Source organism: Lepidochelys kempii, chromosome 1, assembly GCF_965140265.1.
Source record: "Lepidochelys kempii isolate rLepKem1 chromosome 1, rLepKem1.hap2, whole genome shotgun sequence".
In the NCBI taxonomy this organism is placed as follows: domain Eukaryota; kingdom Metazoa; phylum Chordata; order Testudines; family Cheloniidae; genus Lepidochelys; species Lepidochelys kempii.
The window spans coordinates 195,215,398-195,231,697 of record NC_133256.1 but is presented as its reverse complement, the minus strand read 5'-3'; the positions used below and the strand labels follow the sequence as shown (position 1 = coordinate 195,231,697).

General features: G+C 41.6%; 1 protein-coding gene across 3 annotated transcripts in view; it reads left to right on the top strand.

The window, feature by feature from the left end:
* Positions 1-4,784: 4,784 nt before the first annotated feature.
* Positions 4,785-16,300, top strand: part of ZPLD1 (zona pellucida like domain containing 1) — an 84,222-nt gene continuing 72,706 nt past the window's right edge. For all 3 annotated transcript variants that reach the window (XR_012154383.1, XM_073306750.1, XM_073306729.1), the window contains exons 1-2: positions 4,785-4,822; positions 5,237-5,324. The gene's annotated coding sequence lies outside the window, so the exon portion shown is untranslated. The remainder of the gene's footprint in view (positions 4,823-5,236; positions 5,325-16,300) is intronic.

Below are 16,300 nucleotides of genomic sequence, written 5' to 3'. Positions count from 1 at the left end.
CACGTTCTATTGGGAATGCCCATGTCAAACATGAGGTTAGGGCAAAGTTCCACTTCGGTGCAGTACTTCAGTGGCAATTTTAGAGGTTTATATTCTTCATGCTATGTCACCGTATTTGAGATCTGTGTTAATGGCAAGACTTGCTGGAAATGATGCTAGTGGGTCACAGCTCATATTTGGAAACCATTGTGTTCTGCTTTTGCTGTCCATTTTCTGGCAGACTAGCATCTAATGTCATATAAGGCTGTGATTATTATTTTTTTTCCCCAATGGAGCCTAATGGAGTGAAGTGTTCAAATCCCAGTGAAATTCAATGGGATTTGGAAACCTCTCCTGTAGGAGCCTTTGAAAAAAATCACAGCCTTAGGCCTTGTGTAGGTGGGGAAATTTACTGGCAGAACCTACACAATTATATTTGTTTCAGAGTAGCAGCCGTGTTAGTCTGTATCCACAAAAAGAGCAGGAGTACTTGTGGCACCTTAGAGACTAACAAATTTATTTGAGCATAAGCTTTCGTGAGCTACATTTATATTTCGTGAGCAATTATTTGTATAATTCCCTGTGTGGACACTGAGATTTAGAGGACCCTTTTTTGATGTATCTCATCTCTTTGGAAGTGGTTTAAACTAAACCAAGCCATTTTGTGGCCACATGCCTACTTCTAGAAATAATTTGGTAACTCCGAAAGAATATTCAGTATATTGCGAATACCCTTTTGTATATTCCTTTGTCCAACAAGGATTTTTCTTTATCTTGCAAGATTCAAGCACACATCCTTGTTTTAATGCTAGCATGAAAAAAAGTCATTAAATAGCTCTGCAAAGAAAATCTACTCTAACTTGTATTGCTGGTTTATTCTTTTCTCAATACCTAATGCTTCTGAAGTGAGTAGAGGTCATCAGTTTGAACCATCCAAAAGAAGTCGTTGTAAATCAGTGTTCCTCATCAATAACACAGAATGCCTAGGAAAACTCCCCACCACCCTTCCTAGAATTCAGAAGTATTTTGTTTCTGAAAGTGGACACCATCCTAGGTAGCAGAGAAGGAAACCAAGTAAATAATAGAATTCTCTTAGTCATTCAAAGTGGATCACTTCTGCTGGACAGATTGTACCTCTGTGCATCCATGTTTTCTAGATGGCTGTTCCACCAATCCGTATGGTAGTGTTAGAACAAGACACCTACAGAATCAGATACAAGCTGGTGGAAGAGTATGGCTACCTGTTCCAATGTATATTATTTTTATGAGCGATGATAGACATTTTGATAGACTGATGCAGTTCTGCTTCCTTTGTCTTCATCTGATCCTGCAATTCCTTTCCATGTGTAGAGATCTGGTTTTGCTCCAGTAGGAATGCTGCGCATGGCAGGCATGGACATTATATGAGCAGAGCAGTGGGTCAGATAGAGTGGTTATGCATAGCAATTTAATAGGTGGTGTCCATTTAGATGGGAATCATTGGATGATATTTGCTTTGTGATGATCTGTGACTAAACAGAAGGCTAGATGGATTGTTCCCTGGCAGGCTCCTGCAACAGGAGCTATGTCACCACAGGAGCAGCTCTGGAAAGAAATTATGATTCAGATACCTCTCAGCTGGAACTCTTGATTGCTGTATGGAAGGGAAGTATGCTGCATTTACCCATTAGCAGAGCCAATAGTATTTCTCCCCCCCCCCCCCAACCCCCAGCTCTCTGCTGCATAAAGCCTGCTCTGTTGGCTGGTGGCATGTGACCAAGCACTCGTATACCACAGAGATGAGTGTAGTCTGGATGGGTGGATGGATATGTAAAGTTGAAGTGGTAAAGCTCTGGCACAGCCTACTCGTTGGCTCCTCTCTGCTCTCATTGCACCTCTCTCTGCTCACCTTGCTCGTTCAGGAGAATATTGGGCACACAGTCTCACTTTTCCTTCTCCCCAGACTTAGGATCCTAGTGAGCCCTGTGTTGCTGAGCTCCTGGCTGGGCCAGGCCTTACATCCTGTAATGGGCGGTAGTCACCTCTTTAGCACCTCCTGCTGCTGTGTGCAGTACTGCAGGCCTTTTCCTGCACCTGGAGCCCCCTGTGGGTTATTGGCTCGCTTTGCGGCTCTTCAGTGGCTTAGCACTCTGGCTAGGTTACACAGTCAAAAATCCCTTTCAGGATAGCAGAGAGACCAGCAAAAACCCTGTCTGTCTGCCCTCACCAGGGCCTTCAGCCCTAGCTCTGGGGCCTTTTAATCCAGACCTTCACTTGGGTTACTAAAGGAGCCTCGCCCCCTTCTAAGGGCTTAGGCTGCTTTGCCAGTGGGGGAACCCAGGCCCACCCACTACTCCAGGCTCCAACCCAGGGTCGCTATTAAGAGCAGCTGCATACTGCTCCCTTCAGTTAGTTGCTGCCACTTCCCTGGGCTTCTTCCCACCTGCCCCCTTTATTGTCAGCCCATAACTTAGGTTAAAGTCCTCTCTCTCTCCCATTTTAAGCAAATGCAGCCAGCTGAGCCCCTGTGGCCAGAGCAGAGCCCCTTTCCTCTCTCCTCTGGTCCCTGCCAGGAACTGCCCCGCTAAGACCCGGCAGCTGCTCTTATGTGAACCTTCTGGGCTGTAAGTAGCTGCTTCCTTGCAGTCTCTCAAGACAGGCCAGCAGGAACCACCTTCACCACTCCTTTCTTGGGTGGTGTAGAAGGACTGGGGGGGGTCTGCCGATCGGAATCACAAAGGCCAGGTACAGGGTACCCTCCCCTTGCTCTCTGGTGTGGTCATGGAGGGATCAGTCATAATGGAAGCCAAATATTAAATTCTTGTTTGCTACTGTTAGGTTGGCAGATAATTTGGGTGCAGGTGTTGGCTAATGTTGAAATATAGCCATAATAGCCACAATAAACAGGCTTATAATATCCCATAGTGTACCTCCGTCACAGGGTAGAGCTTCTCCTACCCTCCAAGTTCTGCTGCCTAGCCTGTGCTCGTGGTCTCCTAATCACAAACACACAGAAGCTGTTTCTCTTTGACCATGTGGGCATTTATTCTTCATTTACAAAGCAAAACAGAATGTAGCCCAGGCACAAACAGCAGGAGAAGAATTAGGGTCTGGCTACTCTAAAGAGCTTACAGTGGCGCAACTCCCTCTAGTGTAGCTGCTCTAAGAGGACTGGGAGAGAGAGCTCTCCCTTAATTACTTCAGCCCCCACCAGCGGTGGTAGCTATGTCAATGTAGTGCTTAAGTCAGCGTAAGTTATGTCACTCGGGGCCAGCTAATTCACATGCCTGAGCTGCAGTATAGCCAGAGCCTCCCACACAGCTTTCTCTCCTCTCCTAGGCTTACCATCTGAGCTCCCCTTTCTTTCCCATCCCTCCCAACTACATATCCTCCTAATTACTGCCACCAAACGTCAGTAATCCTTAACAGGAATGGGTTACTTGCTTCAGTGAAGCCTGCAGCCTTCCTGGCGCTGCAGCAAACTCAGTGACCAGGATGCTACAGGTAGCGCCCTCTTACTATCTCACTATATGTAGTCTTGTCATCCAAATATCTTCCTTACGACAACGATGAAACAACTTAAGACTATGCATATAAATTATTGCTCTTATCAGTTATGATAAAATTATTCATTTGTTGTCAATATTTCATTGTCCAAATGCATCACTAAAACGATTGTGTAGTCAATTAAATCTTAGTTGCTCTTTGGAATCTTGTTGTGCTTCTTTTTCTTTTGCAGATAGCCAGACGTCCCTAACTAAGCGTTCGTTGAGGTTCTTATTCTCAATTATCTTAATGTCATGGGAATATTTTCGTACAGGTATTGATGGAATTTAAGAGATTACCTATTGTGCTGGTAGTTCATACTTTGCTCAGTACTGTACTTCACTAGAGTAAGTTGGAGTTGGACACTGAAGTCATGTTGTAGTTGGCTGGTGGAACCTTTCTGGTAATATCAAAGCCATGTACCAGCCCCTAGTGAGTACCTGGCTGAGATCTTCTCCTCACTATACAATCACGTGAACAAATTAGAAATCTCTGATTAAGTCATAAACTTCCAGGGGGACAAATACCGCACTCAGCTCTTGCCTGCCTGAGCTACCTTGTCTAAGGTTTCTTTCAACAACAGACTGGGATCCATTTAAGACTGAACAATTCATTTGTCATACCATGCAATACATCTCTTGGCTTCTGATTACTGGTTTGATGGTGCTCATTCTTTTGCAAGGGACCTGCTCCTCTTTAAAAGTTCAAAGTTGTTGTCTTTCACTAGGGTCTACTGACCATTGTTTAGAGGTGCTGAGCATATCCTGACTTCTGAAAAATCAGGCCAGATTCTTCTGCTCTAACATAACAAGCCAAATAAAAAAAACCCCTCCAGTTCCAGAACGAAATCCAAATACTGGATTTTGAATATGCTTTAATAGTGCTCGTGGCACTTCTTGGATGGTTGAAAACACTTGCTCTTGAGGTTCATCCTTCACAATGATCTTTGGATTTTGCCACTGGCTAAGTAACATACCCTGTTCTAACATATTACTTAGACCCAAAGTCTGTCCGTACGTAAGTGCGTACAGCTCTTATTAACTTTAATGCAGTCAGTCCCATGTACCCAAGGCAGAATTTATCTCTTAATTAGCATGCCACAGCTTTTTCCAATTCTCTTCCCAGCAGAGCATATTTATATCAAGCGAGGCATCCAGAAATTCCAGGCATTGCTTGTAGTGACTGAAAGTGATGAGAATCAATATTTAGCTTGCCTGGGGAGATGGCTATTGTCTGTAGGCAGAACATAATCTGTGATTAATGTCTTTTTCTTTGTACAGAGATCAGGAAGACGAACATGTGGAGTCGTTAAAAACAGGTTAGATGAAGTGCTTAAGAACAGTATATATTCAGCAAAAGCAGCAGTCCTGCCTCAATGGACTGGAGGGGACAAATGACCTACTGTATCTCGAATATAGGATGCATGATTTTTTTTTTTTAGTGAAATATTGTATAGTCAAGCAGAGATGCTGTTGTACTCATGTCACTGTTTCAGAGCAGTATATTTAGAAAGGAGTGGGGATGGGGCATATTTTCTAAAACTGGATTTCATGCAGCCTTGGTCTTGAATTTTGTTTTGTTTCAGCCCCAATTCAACAAAGTGCTTAAGCACATGCTTAAATCCCATTCATTTCAAGTAAGGGCAAATCCTCAGCCAAGTTCCCAGCCTGAGTGCAGATTATATACAGGCAATGGGAGGTAAATAATGATTGTCCCTTCCCTTTGTCCCCAGGTTACAGAGCAGATGCTGCTGCAGCCTCGAAGACGCAATAGTTCTGTGGTCCTTATGCATCCCCTTCAGATGTGTTTGTGAGTGTGAGGTACAGGAGAGGGAGGGTCTTCATACAAGTACATTCTCTTGGCCTGCCCTTGCCTTGGTGCTGCCCTGGTTCCATGCTGAGCAAGAGGTGTGTACTCCTCTTGCAGCTAGCCATATCCTGCCTTATTGCACAGAAGAATCTCACCAGTTCTGGCCCTTTGTGGGACTGGGATTTTCCCCTTAGAGCAAAGTTTTCCTTTTTGATTTTCCTGGTGTATCTTGAACTCTCCCTCTTCTTGGACTGATTGTCTGTGGGAGATATGGGACTACATTAGTAGGGAAAGCAGAATACTGTATTAGTCAAGAGTCACTCTTGTGTGGCTGTGAGAGGAGAACTTTGCCCTTGATTTGCAAACATCTTTCACAAATCAAACTGCTATACGACATCAGGGGGAAGCCCTGGAAAAACTGGGCTTAGCTGTTTAGTGTGTTTTGCTGCAGGGAGGGAAGAAGGTAATTTGTAGCTCCATGGACTGTACTGTGGTAGAATTCAGCTTGCAAGCAGTAAACCACTGAGCACCCTGGTGACAGGCCATAGTATTTCACTACCTCAGCCTCCCTTGTTGCCCAACTCACAGGCAAGCAATATTGGTTTCAGCCCCTAAGGGAAAAGGAAAAAACTACGATTAGTAGTGAAAATGTAATAGCAGCATTCACACCTTGTGACAGAAAGTTAAGCCTAAGGGCATTTTTGATCACAGAAAAGCCTTGTCCTTTCTGGCTGGCTTTGTAGCACTGCTGTCAGTTCTCTATGCCAGAATACAATTTCATCAATCTCAGTGGCTGTGCCTGTTGTCCTGGAGGGAGGAAAGGTACCATAATATATTTTTTTTAAAAACCATCAGAGGAGTATGACGAACCTCCTACTGAGAGTACATTGTTTGCAAATTGGCATATTGAAATGTACTTGAGCCCATTCTCTGCTTTGTTTCCTTGAATATGTTTTTGTTGATTTAGGAAAGTAATTTTCTTGGTGTGGGCATTTGTTTAGCGTTTCATTAATAGCTGTGCACTATACATTACTAAACAGGATTGGAATTTAGTAATGTATCTCACTTGGAATATGAATCTTCTGTTCAGTGCACCTCAGTGTGTGCATGTTTTGTTTTGATTTTCACAACAAAAAATGCATTAAAAGAACATTAAGGCTGTGAAATAAGTGAAATGGAAAGGTAGTGATAAGGATGAAACCTGCACACAATGCAGAACTCCATGATAAAGCTACACTTCTGTAACACTCTCTCGAGCTAGCCACTGAAGGGTTAATTTCCTTGTTTGTTTCTCAACTTTAATGGCTATGTGAACTGGGGAGGGCGGGGGAAATCTGTCCCTTATCATTTTTTCTGTTGAAACACCTGTAACTAATACCCCCATGAAACAATGCACGTAAATGGTTGCTGGCCATGCACAGAATAAATGTTGAAGTGCTCTGTGAATTTCTCCATGTAAATTTTTACTTGATTGTTGTGTATTTCCATAATTAGTGTAATTCTATCTAATTACACAATTTGTGTATGTATGTTAATCTCACATTTACAACTGTTTTATAATTATAAAAATCATTACGGAAGACAAATCTTTATTGGGCATAACCTTTTTGTATATTTAAATATGTGGTGCATATACCATGTACACAGGGCTTGAATGGCAACATCTCAGACATTTGAAAATGTGGTTACTTTAGTACAAGGGTTTCAAACTTGAAATAATGGCACAGGGTAAATTGATGTAATTTACCCATCCCAGAGATAATGCTGTGCATGCCACCTGCATCCTTGTATTTGTTGCCCTAGTGAACTTTGGAAATTCTATTTGATTAAGCTGGGACAGGTCATCTGTGTTTTCTTTATCAGGTTCCTGCTGTAAGATGCTTCAGCTTAGTAAAACACAGGTCTTTTCATCCTGATGTTATGGGGCAGGGGATAGTGAATGACATGGAGTTTGGAGTTAGGCATAACTCTGAAAACTAGTTTTTGGGTTCACAAAAATAACGTTGATATTTTTCCCTTGTAATCTATAATCATGGGTGTCACAGTTCAAGGCAACTGCACCTGTATTCCCCCTCTATGGAGCAGCAAGGGCATCTGGCTCCACTGGCTGTTGTCTCTCTTTGGTGGAGACCCATGTCTCTCTCCCTTTTGATGAGGTATTTCCAGGCTGAACAGTTTCCTGGCCTCCCTGTGTTGTTCTCAGCAAGAGGCTCTGCCTAAGCAGACCTGCTTACTTTCTTCTCCGAGACTAACAGAGAAATTGCTCGCCGTTATAAGTTACGCACACAGCACTTCCTATAAAAGCCTGTTGTATTCCTAAGGTACAAGCACTACAGAGAAAACATGAAAAACAATGGAAGGACCTACATGCAGGCTAATCAGCTTACCAGGGATCACTCCAACCCTAACATGGGCTCTGACAGGAGCAGTCCTTTAATATCCCACCCATGTGGGATTCCCCATGGCTTCAATTTCATCACAAATTCAGCACAGAACAAGCACCCAGTCTCATGGGACATCAGTAGGCCCAGTCCTTCCCATCATTGCATAAGGATTGGGGCTCTTGTGGACTACAGGTCCTGTCTCTTTTACTGGATCAGGAAGAAGGCCTTGCATCTGTTTAAAATCCAGGCTATGTATTTAATTTATTTTTTGTCTGTTGGTCCCTGGAGGACCCAGTTGTAACTAATATATTAAGCCATCCCCTGAAGAGGTGTGCAAAAGGCTAATAACTAGAGGAATTGCTTTAGCATCCCCTTCCTACGAGAGAAGTTATGTATGTACCATTCCACAGTAACACAAATACAACTGCATTTTTAACACAATGGACCACAAAGGTGTTAAACCTAATTCAATAAGGTTTAACTTAATACAGCAAAGTTTTTTTTTATCTTAATTCCGTAAAGTTTGTCCAGGATATTGTCAGTCTGTCACAATGGGAACAAATTAAACATGTGTTTTGTTTTTTTTTAAAAGGATATGCTGGCTAAAGGGAAATTGATTCCATACTTCTGAGCTAAACAAACATCCTAATCTTTAGGCTGCCACAAATAGATGTTTTATAATATGGTACAAGTATTTATTTTTCATTAGACTTCCCTCTCCTCTCAGCTCCTTACTCCATATTTGCTCTGGATTTGTCTGTCTTCTATATCTGTGCCTTGAGTCTCATCTTCTCAGTAGAATGTCAAACTATCAATGTTTGATTGAGTGAGCTTGACATTCGTGAGCTTTCCCATTTCTAGCAGATAACAGACCATTTTTGTCTTCGATTTCCTTTTCACTCTCACTACTGTAACTGTCAGCCACTTTCGTATAACATTCATTTTATCAGTTGGTGTAATTCATTATTGTGGTTTACATGGTAAACTTTACCCTGATAAATGCATTCATAATATTCCCCATTGCCATTGGATTTTGTGGCAAAACCAAAATATACAGAGAGATGTTATCAGTTGATCCTGTATGTCTTCGAAAGGGAGATCACATATCATAAGATGTGCTATTGTAAAATTCAACAGATGGGTAGTACCATAAACTCTAATTAATCTTTATTACATTGACTGTGGTCTTGATGAAATCTAAAAGTCTGTCCTCCTGCTTTGTATTAAATTGTGTATTTAATTTTGTCTCCCACTTAATCCCAAGTGAAATTTTTCAATGTGAAGTTACTCCCATGCAAAAAAGAATACCCAAGAACAAATGTGGTTGTGTCGAGCACCAATATTTTCTCCACGATGCACTTTCTTAGCTGTTGTTCCAAGAGATTAGTTTTTTTAATATGGCACTTTTACTTATTTTGTCTTGCAAATGATTAATGAATAAATATCTTGTCTGCATTAATCTAATTTTTAAAATGTTATACTGATCATTGGCATGTGTTTGTACTAACAGTCAGAGAGGTGAGGCTGGGTGTTTGGTGACATCAACTGTCATTTAAAGATTATGTGCATTTATGGTTGTCTTCTTGTATGTACTCATGGTCTCTAACACCCATACTCTGTTTGTAGTGTAGATATCCATGTACTAAACTGCTGAGCTACATGATAAAGGACATGGATCTATGCACTTTGACTCTAACATTCCAACCCTCTGAGCAGCTTCAAACAGCTGCCATTTAAAAAACAAAGTCAAAGTCCCGTAGAAACAATTCCTCCTTATTCTTCTCTGCCTTCCAAATGTAAAATCTCCACCACTCCCAGATTTACTCTTGTGCCCAGTTGACAATATTGAGTCCTGTGCCAGTGACAAGTTTGAAGATCAGGTATAGAAGAATTATTTTTAAATTTTTCAGAAGTAAGTTTTCTTTGATTTGTTAGAATTTTTCCCCTCCTTATGAATCCTGCACATGCTACCCAGTAGAGTTGTAAACTATTATTCACTGAAAATAAAATAAAAAATTGAATGAAAGTTTATGAATTCATTTCACCTGCGATTGATCCCCTTTTCTGGGGGTATCTTGTGAATATTTCTAGCAAATAGGTTTCCTGGCAGGAATGCTTGGCAAAACAGTGAGTTTTAATTGAATACTGCAGAGTACTGGCAAAAATCAAATTTAGAACGTCATAAGTGTGAATATTTATCTGAGAAACCTGATTCTGGGATTTCAGGTTTTTCAGTCACTGGCGGGGGAGGTTGTCCCAAAAACCTGAAACAAGAAAAACAAACGTCTTGTCTTGACTGGGGGGAGGGGGGACATTCAGTACTTACTATTGGTTAAAATTACTGGAATTTCAGATTCATATATTTTTAAGGCCAAAAGAGACCATTCTGATCATGCAGTCTGACTTCCTGCATCACACAGACCATAAAACTTCATGCAGCAATTCCTGCATCAAGTCCATAACTTCTGGTTGAACTAGAGCGTCTCTCTTAGGATCTCCAGTCTTGACCTAAACATTCCAGGTGATTGAGAATCTGCCATGTCTCTTGGTCTGTTTTACAGAGAAAATTTTACCTTGGGACAAAAATCTAAAAGGAGACAGCCTAAAAGAAAGGCAGTTTCCGTAACCACAGAGGGGGAACCAAAAGTTACAGGTCATTTTGGATATTTGTGTTTGTGAATTGAAGCTTTCTGCTCCACAGCCCCTTAGCCCTTTTTTTAGCTAGTCCTGCAGTGTGTCTAGTGAATGTGGTCCCGTTGCTATAGAATGATGACTTCACAGTAGCAGGAGGTACTGATGGGGGAGTACTCCGTTTGAAGATAAAGATCTTGAATAATTAACCAACATGGCAAGACAAATACTGTTAAAATCATGGCAGATAGCTCACAGTAGATACGCTTTAAAAGTTTTCACCAGTTTAAAAATTCCTTTTTGAAATAATGACAAGCAGAGAGATTTCTGAATATTAAACCATCCAGCTCTGGAAATCAAAACACTTTACAATTAAAGTAACATTCTTGTTTAACTTAAAACTGGAAAAAGAAAACATTAATCACAATCTAAAAGTGATCAATTTAAATATCTGCCTGCTGAGAGGAGTAAGCAGTTTAATTTTGGGAGCCTGCACACTTCTGCTTTATTCTCAATCAGCAGTGAGTTGTGCTCATAAATCTTCCATGCATCAATGGCAGATTTTACACCCGAGGGCTATATAGTACACTCCCTTCAATCCACACTCAGAATTTTCATTGACCTTAATGGGGGTGGAATGATGCCTGGTATGAATGGTAATAGGAAATCACGTTAATTTCTTGGTTACCAGCCTTGATGCAGGGCTGCTGGAAGGTAAATTGATGTCTTAGGCAACAAGTTAGGTGGCAGCTACCATCTCCTACCACCCCTTCTTCGAGGGGAGTCAGTCCTTAGGTCTTTACTTCCTAACAGCCTCTTCATGGGTAGCCTAGTGTCTCAGCTTCATCTACTGGTTCTGACAAGATCCCCTCCTCCAGGGGAGCAATAGAACTTGGACAGTTACATGAACATTTGTTGCATAAGACACACTTACCGTTATAGTAGAGTACACAGATCTAGCCTGTTCATGGATCGGAGATACTCTGTGCATCTTTGTCGTCAAGGCAGTTGATACTCAAGAGCACAAGCTAATATAGCTTAATACATACCTCAGAACTCCGGGTCCTGTCCTGTTCTCCCACCCCCCCATTTTTTTGAGAGATCAGTATCTATTTAGGGTGGATTGAGGTTTAAAGCTTGTTTCTCAATATTCTCTGTAGTAAAAGTCCCCTGTGTAGGTCTGCAATGTTTCAGAGCATATAAAACATTTTAATTACTCTCTTTTTGATGGACCATAATTATACGTGAATATAAACAAAACACAGCTGTTTCTTAATCACGTGTACAATGTCAATGATCTCTCTGTGACACACCAGGATACAATCCAGACTAATGAGCAGTTGTGTGAAACCTGCCCTGCAACCATGGATGCCTTACACTGCCTTGAGGAAGTAGCTCTGCTCAAACAGCCTTCTAGCATGTGTGTGAGAGAGAGAGAGAGAGACACTGCAGCCTGCCAGCCACACTTGGGTTATACTGTTGGCTTTCACTAACCTTGGTTATACTGCAGGGTGACCCCAATACACTCCCAGTCTCAGATGTCCCCCAGGAATGTATGTCCTTTACTGCCCAGTGCTCTCCTGGACAGTACAAAATATTTTAAGTTCATTCTTCCTTAAAGGGAATAATATGCCACCTTATTTCAAATGATTATTTAGGCACTTTAATTTAAACACACTGGATTAGATAAAATGGTAAAACAGGTTTATTAACTCCAGAGATTTTAAATGCATACTCACAATGAGGCCTGAAAGTCAGAAATGGTTACAAAAAATTAAAGATAAGACATTGACTAATACCTTACTTCACAAACTATATCAGATTCAAGCAAAGTTTCTCACCTCATGCTTTCAGCAGTCTTACTGACCAAACTCTGTAGGTCAGGACCCCTTCCCCATAGTCCAACAAATACTTCCTTTGTCGCTTCAGGTACAGTGAATGCAATGGTCAGGAAGAGAGACAGGGAGGGTGCCTTGGGGTGTTTGTCCCTCCTTTTTATAGTTTGTCCCTCTTTTGAAAACACTTCCAGCTGGGCACTAGGAGACAGTCTATATGGAAGGATGTTCCCTGCTGGCTTTTTCTCACCTATTTGATCCTTCTTTATTTCCCTTCCTGCCTGATGACTCTGTTTGCTGCTTAAATGCAATTTAAGCAGAGCATGCATTCCATTGTTTAAGACAGATCTGTTTGCCAATCATTGTTTGGGCAGGGCTGTGGGGTTTGGAACATGTGTTAATAACACCATACAGGGAAATCTTATAACTTTATGTACAATGTTGTCACCCATTTTATCAGGACAATACTGACCAACAAATGATCAGTTTTCAAATGATATCTTCCAAGACATTAAACAAAAAATTATTACAGTAGTGTGTAAGTTGTAAACATCAGGCTATATTCTGTCACACTTGTTTCCTGAGTCAAACTTTATTGGTCTATTTGACTACTTTGGAACACTTGTGGTGCCATAAGATGCTTTGAACTATTTGTAAAATCTCTTCAAGGAGTATGTGAGGGTGAAATACACTCCGCTCACAAAGTCTGATGGGGAGGGGGGGGCTCTCTACATGTAGCGTGTAGAGCAAATAGGGAGGTGAAATCCACCCTTTCAATCTTTAGTAGAACAAGGAGAAATTTTTAATCTGAAACTTTTTGGTGAAAAATGCAGCTTTGGCAACATTGAAATGTTTCAGGATTTCATGTTAGTCTTGTCAAATTGTTTCAGGGAAAAAATCCACCAGAACTAAATGTTTGATTTTGATATTTTCAAAATGAAAAACATTTTAAATGTTTTGTTTCAAACAATGGCTTATGCCAAAATTTCCTTCAATTTTTTAAAAAAAACCAATCAAAAACCATTTAAAATGGTCAAAATCAAAATAAAATGTCTTGATTTTTTTTTTGTTTAAATGAAACTTTTGTTTGGCCCCACAACCTCCCCGCCCCCCAGAATTGCCAGTGAACTGAAAACTGTTATTCACACAGCTCCAATCTGGAGCTAGGGAGTAGGGCTGCCATGCAGCTCCTTATGCCTGCTTGTCCAGCCAATGGGAATATATTGCCACTTCAGTGCCAGTTGCACAATGAGTTGAAGCCATAGGATCTGTATAAAGGGGAATCCATTGGTCCCTCCTGGACTTGCCTCCAACATGCCCTCCTGCAGAGCCTGTGTGAAACTGGTGCAGAGAGACCTTTTTCACCTATGGTGTCTCTGCACAGGGCTTAGAAGCTGCACGTAGCTACAGCTGAATTTGACCTTTGGACTATTCATTCAGGACAAAAGATGACAAAATGTAGTGCAAATATAAAACACTTCGATTTAGTAAAGTCACAAAATCATTCTCTACCCTAACCAGTTGCAGAGACCAGTTGCAATCTGTTACTGACAGCAATATCTCTGCCAGAGTTACAAAGAGGAAATGAATTCCTCAGCTGAGAGCTCTCCGATGTGGGGGACCATCGCTTCGGAGTTTGTTTGCACAGTCGAGTACAGGGGTTCTCAAACTGGGGACCCCTCAGGGGGTCGTGAGGTTATTACATGGTGGGTTGTGAGTGTTCAGCCTCCACCCCAACCCCCACTTTGCCTCCAGCATTTATAATGGTGTTAAATATATAAAAAAAGTGTTTTTAATTTATTAGGGGGGTTGCACTCAGAGGCTTGCTATGTGAAAGGGGTCATCAGTACAAAAGTTTGAGAACCACTGCCCTACGGGTATGCATACCCTGGTTGAGAACCACTGGTCTAGTACAAGGGGCCCCTGATCCTCCTTGGAGGTTAATTAGGTATTGCCCCAATTGAAATTAATAAACAATAATTTCTACAGAATATCCATTGAGTGAGGAAGAGAACCAAGAACTAACTACAGGACTCCAAGAACTGAGTATACATGACACAGTTCATACAAGTCATGAAATTGTGCCTAAGGATTAAAAAAAAAATCACGTTGGGACTTTTACCCATAATGCTATCCAGTTAGAGAGGGCTCTACCTTACCTATCTTAAAGACTGCCAGTAAAATAATGGTAGCCTGTCGTTCTAGTGCTATTTAGTCAGTGTATTATTAACGCTGTGCGTGTGACACAAAACGTTATAGCATTATACAGAATTTCTCCATGATACTTAATGTTACAGTTTGAAGAAACAAAGTGAAGTTAATTTTTTTTGGAAGTTATCTTTACTGTTTTAGGATGAGTAATAGAGCTGTGTGTGTGTGTGTGTGTGTGTGTGTGTGTGTGTGGAGCACAATTTACAACATGTTCTTGAGTATTGCTCTTCCGGCTTTGAGTCTTTCTTTGTATGTATGTGCTTCAGCCTGCAGCTTCTCCCCAAGAAAGATGCTATTGGATAGTAAAGGTGTAAATTAAATGGAGATATTTGCTTCCTTGGCGCTTCTTGCTTACTCCATGTCTCCTGGCTGTAAAAGTGAATATCTTTTATTTCCCACACACTGCTCAACTTCATATTTGATTTCATGGCCTCTGTTCCAAATCTGAGCATAATAGACTGGCAGTGATGGGCTGGAGCGGGTTCTCTGAGCTGATTTCCCAGCCTTCTCTGCCTGCCACTAAATCAGTCCTGCACAGATTACTTATCCCTGAAGCTCATAAAAATATTTCTGAAGTGCAGTTTTTATTTGCTTTCAGAATGGACTGGATTGCACCAGATAGCATCTTTTCAAAAGCTTTCCCTGGGGCAGAAACCCCCTGGGTCTTCTGCAATAATTTCATACTTTCTCCCTTTCACTGCATATTCCAAACAATGTGGTATATTTTCAGTATACTCGGTGGGTTAGATACTCAGCAGCACCACAGTTCTTGTGCGTGCAGATGATGGAGGAGGAGCTAGGAGGAAGGTGACTGTAAGACACCCTGGCACTCTCCCAAGCCTCAGGACAGTTGGATGCAGAGTCAGACCCTGACATAATTTACAAGTACTGTAGCTTTAAAGTTGTTCTATATTCTGCCTGTAAAAGCCCCCCAAGGGCTGCTATGCCATTTAGGGATTGCGGGAGTGCAATATGGCCAGGCCCCTCCTGCTGCTGGCTGTTCCCTTCTATGCATGGGGTGGGGCCACTCAGTGGTGACATTGAGCTTACGATGTCAGCTCTACACCTGCAGAGGAGTCCACTGAATGGTTCAGGCTGAGGCAAACTTATTTTGTGTAGGAACCCCTTTCTTTGCTTACCTCCTTCATGTAGATGTAGGGCCAAATTGTGCCCAACTTCTCAGAGTTTGCAAAGGGGGGTGGGCTCAAGGAACATATTCTGTGCTGCACTCATTGCCATGGCATTGGAGGATACACAAAATGTGGTAACTTTTTTAAAAGCACCCAAGTGACTTAGGAACCTATTTTAAGACGTGATTTAGGGAGTTAGGCCCAAGTTGTTTTTGAAAATGAGATGTAGGGTCCGAAGTCACTTATGCACTTCTGATAATTTTACCCAAGGAGACTAATGGCCATCAAATAGGGTTTCTTTCCAAACCTCTGCACTGGGTAAAATTACATGCAAGTTAATGTTGGTTGGTTGGTTGGTTGTGGTCATGGACCAGGATCAAATTGTGCTATGTGCCGTACAAACACAGAACAAAATGAAAATCTCAGCCCCATAGCACTAGCAATCGAAGTGTTGTGTTCTAAGGGCGTTGCCAGCACTCACGATTTGATTGCTAGTCTTGCAATATGTGGTGTTTTCCCAGGAGCTGAAGCTTTAAGGAAGGCTGCTATTATTACATGCAACTCTGAGCTTTTTTTTATGGTAAATAAAAAGAGCCCTGGGTTTATTATTTCGTAAATCTCACCATTTTTAAGCCAATCCCATAATTTTTGTGGCTTGACTCATGAACTGTTGGCAATGCTCTGAAAGGTGCAAATTAGTCTTATGGGCCAGAGAATCTGCCCCACTATGTGGTTGACACTAATGCTCAGGGACTCCTGTTTCCTTTCAGACCACGTCCAGACTTGCATTCCAGAA